Raw genomic sequence first — 11,255 nt, forward strand, 5'->3', positions numbered from 1 at the left:
GGGGCTCGATCCCAGGACCCTTAGATCATGACCTGAGCTGAAGGCAGCAGCTCAATCCACTGAGCCACCCAGGCGTCTATTCTTAAGAAATCTCCACACTGTTTTCCAAAGTGACTGAACCAACTTGCATTCCTACCAGGAGTGTAAGAGGATTCCCATTTCTGACATCCTCTCCAACATACATTGTTTACTGTCTTGTAAATTTTGACCATTCTAACTGGTGTAATGTGGTATCTCAATGTGTTTTGATTTGAATCTCCCTGATGGCTAGTGATGATGAACATTTTGTCATGTGTCTGTGAGCCATTTGTATGTCTTCTTTGGACAAGTATCTGTTCATGTCTTCAGCCCATTTTCTGATGTGATTTTCATCTCTGTGTTTGTTTAACTTGAGCAGTTCTTTCTACATCTTGGATATCAGCCTACTGTCTGTACTGTCATTCACAAATATCATCTACCATTCCGTGGGTTGCCTCCTTGTTTTGTTGACTGTTTCCTTTGCTGTGCAGAAGTTTTGATCTTGATGAAGTCCCAAAAGTTCATTTAACTTTTGCTTCCTTTCCCTTTGGAGACATATCTTGAATGCAGTTGCTGTGGCTGATGTCGAAGAGGATACTGCCTATGTTCTCCTCTAGTATTCTGATGAATTCCTGCCTCACATTGTGGATTTTTATCCATTTTGAGTTTACCTTTGTGTATGGTGTAAGAGAATGGTAGAGTTTCATTCTTTTTTTTTTAATTTATTTATTTTTATTTGTTTATTTACAGCATAACAGTGTTCATTGTTTTGGCATCACACCTAGTGCTCCATGCAGTACGTGCCCTCCCCATTACCCACCACCTGGTCCCTCAACCTCCCAACCCCCCACCCCCCCGCCACCCCTTCATAACCCTCTAGTTGTTTTTCAGAGTCCATAGTCTCTCATGGTTCATCTCCCCTTCCAGTTTCCCTCAACTCCCTCTCCTCTCCATCTCCCCATGTCCTCCATGTTATTTGTTATGCTCCACAAATAAGTGAGACCATATGATACTTGACTCTCTCTGCTTGACTTATTTCGCTCAGCATAATTTCTTTCAGTCCCGTCCATGTTGCTACAAAAGTTGGGTATTCGTCCTTTCTGATGGAGGCATAATACTCCATTGTGTATATGGACCACATCTTCCTTATCCATTCATCCGTTGAAGGGCATCTTGGTTCTTTCCACAGTTTGGCGACCGTAGCCATTGCTGCAATAAACATTGGGGTACAAATGGCCCTTCTTTTCACTACATCTGTATCTTTGGGGTAAATACCCAGCAGTGCAATTGCAGGGTCATAGGGAAGCTCTATTTTTAATTTCTTCAGGAATCTCCACACTGTTCTCCAAAGTGGCTGCACTAACTTGCATTCCCACCAACAGTGTAAGAGGGTTCCTCTTTCTCCACATCCTCTCCAACACACGTTGTTTCCTGTCTTGCTAATTTTGGCCATTCTAACTGGTGTCAGGTGGTATCTCAATGTTTTTTTTTTAATTAATTTATTTATTTTTATTTGCTTATTTACAGCATAACAGTGTTCATTGTTTTGGCATCACACCCAGTGCTCCATGCAGTACGTGCCCTCCCTATTACCCACCACCTGGTTCCTCAACCTCCCACCCCACCCCACCCCCTCCCACCGCCCCTTCATAACCCACTGGTTTTTTTTCAGAGTCCATAGTCTCTCATGGTTCATCTCCCCTTCCAGTTTCCCTCAACTCCCTCTCCTCTCCATCTCCCCATGTCCTCCATGTTCTTTGTTATGCTCCACAAATAAGTGAGACCATATGATACTTGACTCTCTCTGCTTGACTTATTTCGCTCAGCATAATTTCTTCCAGTCCCATCCATGTTGCTACAAAAGTTGGGTATTCATCCTTTCTGATGGAGGCATAATACTCTATTGAGTATATGGACCACATCTTCCTTATCCATTCATCCGTTGAAGGGCATCTTGGTTCTTTCCACAGTTTGGCGACCGTAGCCATTGCTGCAATAAACATTGGGGTACAAATGGCCCTTCTTTTCACTACATCTGTATCTTTGGGGTAAATACCCAGCAGTGCAATTGCAGGGTCATAGGGAAGCTCTATTTTTAATTTCTTCAGGAATCTCCACACTGTTCTCCAAAGTGGCTGCACTAACTTGCATTCCCACCAACAGTGTAAGAGGGTTCCCCTTTCTCCACATCCTCTCCAGCACACGTTGTTTCCTGTCTTGCTAATTTTGGCCATTCTAACTGGTGTTAGGTGGTATCTCAATGTTGTTTTAATTTGAATCTCCCTGATGGCTAGTGATGATGAACATTTTTTCATGTGTCTGATAGCCATTTGTATGTCTTCGTTGGAGAAGTGTCTGTTCATATCTTCTGCCCATTTTTTGATATGATTATCTGTTTTGTGTGTGTTGAGTTTGAGAAGTTCTTTGTAGATCCTGGATATCAACCTTTTGTCTGTACTGTCATTTACAAATATCTTCTCCCATTCCGTGGGTTGCCTCTTTGTTCTGTTGACTGTTTCCTTTGCTGTGCAGAAGCTTTTGATCTTGATGAAGTCCCAAAAGTTCCTTTTTGATTTTGTTTCCTTGGCCTTTGGAGACTTATCTTGAAAGAAGTTGCTGTGGCTGATATCAAAGAGGTTACTGCCTATGTTCCCCTCTAGGATTCTGATAGATTCCTGTCTCACGTTGAGGTCTTTCATCCATTTCGAGTTTATCTTTGTGAACGGTGTAAGAGAATGGGCGAGTTTCATTCTTCTACATATCGCTGTCCAGTTTTCCCAGCACCATTTATTGAAGAGACTGTCTTTTTTCCATTGACTATTTTTTCCTGTTTTGTCGAAGATTATTTGACCATAGAGTTGAGGGTCCATATCTGGGCTCTCCACTCTGTTCCACTGGTCTATGTGTCTGTTTTTATGCCAGTACCATGCTGTCTTGGTGATCACAGCTTTGTAGTAAAGCTTGAAATCGGGTAACGTGATGCCGCCAGTTTTGTTTTTGTTTTTCAACATTTCCTTAGCAATTCGGGGTCTCTTCTGACTCCATACAAATTTTAGGATTATTTGCTCCAGCTCTTTGAAAAATATCGGTGGAATTTTGATCGGAATGGCATTAAAAGTATAGATTGCTCTAGGCAGTATAGACATTTTAACAATGTTTATTCTTCCAATCCAAGAGCATGGAACAGTCTTCCATCTTTTTGTGTCTTCTTCAATTTCTTTCATGAGTGTTCTGTAGTTCCTCGAGTACAGGTCCTTTACTTCTTTGGTTAGGTTTATGCCCAGGTATCTTATGGTTTTTGGTGCTATAGTAAATGGAATCGATTCTCTAATTTCCCTTTCTGTATTTTCATTGTTAGTGTATAAGAAAGCCACTGATTTCTGTACATTGACTTTGTATCCTGCCACGTTACTGAATTGCTGTATGAGTTCTAGTAGTTTGGGGGTGGAGTTTTGGGGTTTTCCATATAACGAATCATGTCATCTGCGAAGAGAGAGAGTTTGACTTCTTCCTTGCCAATTTGGATATCTTTTATTTCTCTTTGTTGTCTGATTGCCGTTGCTAGAACTTCTAATACTATGTGGAACAAGAGTGGTGAGTGTGGGCATCCTTGTCGTGTTCCTGATCTCAACGGGAAGGCTGCAAGCTTTTTCCCATTGAGGATGATATTTGCTGTGGGTCTTTCATAGATAGATTTTATGAAGTTCAGGAATGTTCCATCTATCCCTATACTTTGAAGCGTTTTCATCAGGAACGGATGCTGGATTTTGTCAAATGCTTTTCCTGCATCAATTAAGAGGATCTTGTGGTTCTTCTCTCTTCTCTTATTGATGTGTTCTATCACACTGATTGATTTGCGAATGTTGAACCAACCTTGCAACACAGGGATGAATCCCACCTGGTCATGGTGGATAATCTTTTTAATGTGCTGCTGGATCCTGTTTGCTAGGATCTTGTTGAGAATCTTTGCATCCATATTCATAAGTGATATTGGTCTGAAATTCTCCTTTTTGGTAGGGTCTTTGCCTGGTTTGGGGATCAGGGTAATGCTGGCTTCATAAAAAGAGTCTGGAAGTTGTCCTTCTGCTTCAATTTTTTGGAACAGCTTCATGAGAATTGGTGTTATTTCTTCTTTGAAAGTTTGGTAGAATTCCCCGGGGAATCGGTCAGGTCCTGGGCTCTTGTTTTTTGGGAGGTTGTTGATCACTGCTTCAATCTCATTACTAGATATCGGTCTATTCAGGTTGTCAATTTCTTCCTGGTTCAATTTTGGGAGTTTGTAGCTTTCCAGGAATGCATCCATTTCATCTAGGTTGCTTAGCTTATTGGCATATAACTGTTGGTAATAATTTCTGATGGTTGTTTCTATTTCCTTGGTGTTAGTTGTAATCTCTCCCTTTTCATTCATAATTTTATTAATTTGGGCTTTCTCTCTTTTCTTTTGGATTAGTGTGGCCAATGGTTTATCGATCTTATTGATTCTTTCAATAAACCAGCTTCTAGTTTCATTGATACGTTCTACTGTATCTCTGGTTAATAACTCATTGATCTCTGCTCTAATCTTGATTATTTCCCTTCTTGCATGTGGAGTTGGTTTGATTTGTTGTTGATTCTCCAGTTCTTTAAGGTGTAGAGACAGCTGGTGTATTCTGGATTTTTCAATGTTTTTGAGGGAGGCTTGGATGGCTATGTATATCCCCCTTAGAACCGCCTTTGCTGTATCCCATAGGTTTTGGATAGATGTGTCCTCATTCTCATTGGTTTCCATGAATTGTTTAAGTTCGTCTTTGATCTCCTGGTTGATCCAAGCATTCTTAAGCAAGGTGGTCTTTAGCTTCCAGGTGTTTGAGTTCCTTCTGAACTTTTCCTTGTGATTGAGCTACAGTTTCAAAGCATTGTGATCGGAGAATATGCAGGGAATAATGTCAGTCTTTTGGTATTGGTTGAGTCCTGCTTTGTGCCCCAGTATGTGGTCTATTCTGGAGAAGGTTCCATGTGCACTTAAGAACGAGTATTCTGTTGTTTTAGGGTGGAATGTTCTATATACATCGATGAGGTCCATCTGGTCCAATGTTTCATTCAATGCTCTTATTTCTTTATTAATTTTCTGCTTCGATGATCTGTCTATTTCTGAGAGAGGCGTATTAAGATCTCCTACAATTATTGTATTCATATCAATATGACTCTTTATCTTGATTAATAGTTTTCTTATGTAATTGGGTGCTCCCATATTGGGGGCATAGATATTCACAATTGTTAGATCGTCTTGTTGGATAGTCCCTTTAAGAATTATGTAGTGTCCTTCTGTATCTCTGACTACAGTCTTTAGTTTAAAATCTAATTTATCTGATATGAGAATCGCTACTCTGGCCTTCTTTTGAGGCCCATTGGCATGAAAGATGCTTCTCCATCCCTTCACTTTCAGTCTGGGTGTATCCTTAGGTTCAAAATGGGTCTCTTGTAGACAACATATGGATGGGTCCTGTCGTTTTATCCAATCTGCAACCCTGTGTCATTTTATGGGCGCATTTAGGCCATTCACATTGAGAGTGATTATTGAGAGATAGGTTTTTATTGACGTCGTGTTGCCTTTGAAGTCTTTCTGTCTATAGATTGTTTCTATATTTCTGTTCAATGATATTCTTAGGATTTTTTCTCTTTTATAGGACCCCCCTTAATATTTCCTGCAGTGTCGGTTTGGTGGTTGCATAGTCTTTTAAGCCTTGCCGGTCTTGGAAACTCTTTATCTCTCCTTCCATTTTAAATGTCAGTCTTGCTGGATAGAGTATTCTTGGTTGCATGTTCTTCTCATTTAGTACTCTGAATATATTTTGCCAGCCCTTCCTGGCTTTCCAGGTCTCTGTGGAAAGTTCTGCCGTTATTCTAATGGGGTTTCCTCTGTATGTAAGAAGCTTCTTTGTCCTAGCTGCTTTTAAGAGGGTCTCTCTTGAAACATAATTCCCCATTTTAACGATAAGGTGCCATGAGGACTTTCGAGACTCTAAAATCTTGGGAGGAAATCTCTCTGCCTCTAGTACATGAACGTTGTTTCCATTCGTGAGATTGGGAAAATTTTCATAGACAACTTCTTCCACTATATCTTCTAGACTTCTTTTTTTTTCTTCCCCTTCAGGGATTCCAATAATTCTGACGTTGGAAGGTTTCATGGCATCGTTTATTTCCCTGATTCTGTTTTCGTGGCTTCTGAGCTGTTTGTTCCAGGCTTCCTCCTGATCCTTTCTCTCTATCTGTTTGTCCTCCAGATCACTAATTCTATCTTCTGTCTCAGTTACCCTAGCTTTTAGAGAATTTAGATAGGATTGGAACTCATTGAGACCATTTTGAACATCATCCCTGGTGGCTTTCAGTTCTGCCCTAATCAATTCTCTTTGGTCATCCATGGCTTTCTCCAATCTAGCTATTGCCTGGATAATTGTTAGTCTGAATTCCTTTTCTGACATATTGTCTATGTCGATAGCCATTAGCTCTGTTGCAGAAGGCCCATCCTCTGTATTTTTCTTCTGTTGGGTATTCCTCCTCCTAGTCATTTTGGTAAGAGATGACTAAACAGATGCAGCTGGACTTATCGATTGTGGTGCAGTCAATGTTCACCCTGGAACGCTTCTGTGCAATCAGGATTCCCCACCCAAATGAGAGAAAAAAGAAAAGAAAAAGAAATAGAGAAGAAGAAAGAAAAAAAAGGGGGAAAGAAAAGAGGGAAAAAAAAGGAAAAAAAAAACGAAAAAAAAAGAGAGAGGGAGATAGGGAAAAAAGGGAGGATAAAAGAGAAGGCTCATCCCAAATGGGCCACAAGGTAAGATTTGTGGAGTATACAAACAAAAACAGACAGACAAAAAGAGTGATAAAAGTATATGACAAGAGAAAAAAATATGTATATATAAGCAAAAAAAAAGGGAAGAACCTCATCAGAAAGAACCCCAAGTATAAGGTTTATATATTATTAGGACAAACACAAATTCACAGAAACACTGACAGAAGGAAAAATTGGGAGAATGGTTATAGATTCTCAGTGTGGGTGAGGAAGGTTATTTTGATTCTTCCTGAAGGTATCTTGATGTTTTTGTTAAGGGACTCAACTTTCCTAAGTTACAGGGGGATTAGAAACTGGTTTGCCTATAGGGGTAGCATTGATTGGGGAAAGGGGATTACCTTGAAGTTTACCTCTATATGTATAGTAGAAAATAAAAATTAAAAAAGAATAAACTAGACTAAACTAAGTTAAAATTAAAAAGAATTTACAAAATAGAAAAACAAAAGAAAAACACTGGTATATGTATCAAAAAGTTCAGGTTAGAAGGTTATTAAAGAATTTGATGTACTGGACATCTCAGTGTGATGGTAAATGGGTTAAAAATTATAAAAAGTATAAAAAATAGGTTAAAAAATTTAAAAAGAACCAGAATATTGGTAAAGAGTTAAAAATAAAAGTTGTATTTATGAAGTAGTGGTGACTGTTCTCTTGTAGTCTTTTTTTTTTTTTCTTCCTTCCTGGTTGGTTTTCTAGGGGAGGGGCCTGCCACGTGGGTTTTCAGACAATGATGTTCCCTGAGTTAAGTCCTCCCGTTCCCCTCAAGGGGGTGAGCTCTTTTTTTTTCAGGAAACTGTTTTTTTTCAGCCTTTTGTTCTCTGGGGGTTTTTATGTTCTTTCATCTGCTTTCTCTCGCCTTGACAGCTTTTGATAGTTTTTGGAGGTTTAGAGGAGAGCAAACTGCACCCCGACCTCCCTCTCAGAGAGAAGCCCCAGAATGTTTTGGAAAAGCTGCTGGCTTAGTCGGTTCTGAGTCACTGTCCCTGGGGATGCAGGAGCTCCTCGTTGTACCCAAAACCAGGGCAGCGGTGGCTGTCTAGGCAGCTCCAGACCGCCAGAGAGGTTCCGAGCAGAGATCACGCACTGAGATTTTCCCGCTGTCCCGGGCTGGGAATGTCTGGTTTTTCTGGCTGCCAGAGTTCCAGGCTAGCGCCTATGAGCACCTTTCCCAAGGGAGGGTGTGGGACGCGCGCGTTTCAGGATTGCCGTCTGGCCAGGCTCCCAGCCCCTCACGGGAGCCAGACCCCACTCGTTCTGGGGCGCGTTGGCGTTCAGGCACACTGGCGGCTCAGGGACAGAGACCTGATTTCTCCACCGCACTCTCTCTGGCTCCGCACCAGGGGAGGCTGTCCTGGGTCCAGGGACTTAGGTCCCTGACCCTAACCGCCCAGGTTCCCACTATTACTCCCCCGCGATCCTTTGCTCTTTGTTTTTTGAGTGCTTTCAACCAGACTCCAAGTTAATGCTGGTCCCCAGACGCAGAGCACTCTCGTGTTGGGGTGTTACTTTCCGATCGGTCACCTCTGGTGGCTCCCTCCCCCTTTTGTTTATCTTCCAATATCAGTCGGAGGTTCCCAGTCTGCTTTACCTGCCACTGGCGTCTTCTGCTCCTGTAGAGATCCAGACGTGTATAATTCTGATCTCAGGCTGATTTCATGGGTGGTCGGAGTTCTTTGGTAGGTAATCAGCTCACTTTAGGGTACAGGTTGAAATGGTGCCTCCTCCTACTTCCACGCCATCTTGACTCCCCGAGTTTCATTCTTTTACAAAGAGCATAGTCCAGTGGAACAGAGTATGGACCCTCAACTCTATGGTGAAATAGTCTTCGACAAATCAGGAAAAAAGGAACAGTGGATAAAAGACAGTCTCTTCAATAAATGGTGCTGGAAAAATATCAGCTTTTTGATATTCTACAAAGTTCAGGATCATAAACAGTATTTCAGTTTGCAGTTATTTTTTTTATTTTTATATTTTATTTTATTTTTTATTTATTTCATTATATTTAATTTTGTATTTATTTATTTATTTATTTTCAGCATAACAGTATTCATTGTTTTTGCACCACACCCAGTGCTCCATGAAATACGGGCCCTCTCTATTACCCTCCACCTGGTTCCCCAACCTCCCACCCCCCGCCCCTACAAAACCCTCAGATTGCTTTTCAGAGTCTATAGTCTCTCATGGTTTATCTCCCCTTCCAATTTCCTTCAACTCCCTTCTCCTCTACATCTCCCCATGTCCTCCATGTTCTTTGTTATGCTCCACAAATAAGTGAAACCATATGATACTTGACTCTCTCTGCTTGACTTATTTCGCTCAGCATAACCTCTTCCAGTCCAGTCCATGTTGCTACAAAAGTTGGGTATTCGTCCTTTTTGAGGGAGGCATCATACTCCATAGTGTATAAGGATCACATCTTCCTTATCCATTCGTTCTTTGAAGGGCATCTTGGTTCTTTCCACAGTTTGGCAACCATGGCCATTGCTGCAATAAACATTGGGGTACAGATGGCTCTCCTTTTCACTGCATCTGTATCTTTGGGGTAAATACTCAGTAGTGCAATTGCAGGGTCATAGGGAAGCTCTATTTTTAATTTCTTTTTTTTTTAAGATTTTATTTATTTGACAGAGAGAGATCACAAGTAGATAGAGAGGCAGGCAGAGAGAGAGAGGGAAGCAGGCTCGCTGCTGAGCAGAGAGCCTGATGTGGGACTCGATCCCAGGACCCTGAGATCATGACCTGAGACGAAGGAAGCGGCTTAACCCACTGAGTCACCCAGGTGCCCTCTATTTTCAATTTCTTGAGGAATCTCCACACTGTTCTCCAAAGTGGCTGCACCAACTTGCATTCCCACCAACAGTTTCAGAGGGTTCCCCTTTCTCCACAACCTCTCCAACACACGTTGTTTCCTGTCATGCTAATTTTGGCCATTCTAACTGGTGTAAGGTGGTGTCTCAATGTGGTTTTAATTTGAATCTCCCTGATGGCTAGTGATGATGAACATTTTTTCATGTGTCTGATAGCCATTTGTATGTCTTCATTGGAACAGTGTCTGTTCATATCTTCTGTCCATTTTTTGACATGATTTTCTGTTTTTTGTCTGTTGAGTTTGAGGAGTTCTTTATAGATCCTGAATATCAACCTTTTGTCTGTACTGTCATTTGCAAATATCTTCTCCCATTCCGTGGGTTGCCCTTTTGTTTTGTTGACAGTTTCCTTTGCTGTGCAAAACCTTCTGATCTTGATGAAGTCCCAAAAGTTCATTTTCGCTTTTGTTTCCTTGACCTTTGGAGACATATCTTGAAAGAAGTTGCTGTGGCTGATATCGAAGAGGTTACTGCCTATGTTCTCCTCTAGGATTCTGATGGATTTCTGTCTCATGTTGAGGTCTTATATCCATTTCAACTTTATCTTTGCATATGGTGTAAGAGAATGGTTGAGTTTCATTCTTCTACATATAGCTGTCCAGTTTTCCCAGCACCATTTTTTTGAAGAGACTGTTTTTTTTTTCCCATTGTATATTTTTTTCTGTTTTGTTGAAGATTTTTTGACCATAGAGTTGAGGGTCCATATCTGGACTCTCTACTCTGTTCCACTGGTCTATGTGTCTGTTTTTATGCCTGGACCATGCTGTCTTGGTGATCACAGCTTTGTAGTAAAGCTTGAAATCAGGTAACGTGATGCCGCCATTTTTGTTTTTGCAGTTATTTTTAAGGATTTATTTGAATTCCTGTCATATAACATAGGACATATTTAACATTATGCAAACCTACGTAACCCACCTCCACCTGCCACATCTCTGGTAACCGTCAGTCTATTGTCTGTAGTTAAGACTGTGTTTTTTGTTTTATCTCCTTTCCCCCCCTTTCTTCCTTCATTTTGTTTTTCAAATTCATCATATGAGTGAAATTATATGGTATTTTCTTTCACTGACTAATGCACTTAGCACATATCTCTCCAACTCCATCCAAGTCATTGGAAATGTCAAGATTTCATTCTTTTTCATGAGTGAGTAATGTTCCACTCTCTCTGCATATACCACCTCTTCTTTATCATTCATCAATGAGTGGATACTTAGGCTGTTTCCATAGTTTGGCTAATGTAAAAAAAATGCTGCTGTTAATATAGTAGTGTGAGGTCCTCTGTGCACTAGTATTTTTGTGCTCTTTGTGTAAATATCTAGTCGTGTCATTAGTGGATCATAGTGTAGTTCTACTTTTAAGCATTTGGGGAATTTACACCCTGTTTTCCACAGTGGCTGCTCCCTGCACACTCCACATCTCATGACCAGGGAATTCTGTGGGGCCTCAGTTCTGAGGAAGTGGTATCAGGTCTCATTTAACAAACCCAGCAGAGCACATCTACTTAAAACTCCCACATCTGGCCAAGGATCAAACACTGACCAATG

The sequence above is a fragment of the Meles meles genome, chromosome 6, assembly GCF_922984935.1.
Source record: "Meles meles chromosome 6, mMelMel3.1 paternal haplotype, whole genome shotgun sequence".
NCBI classification, from domain to species: domain Eukaryota; kingdom Metazoa; phylum Chordata; class Mammalia; order Carnivora; family Mustelidae; genus Meles; species Meles meles.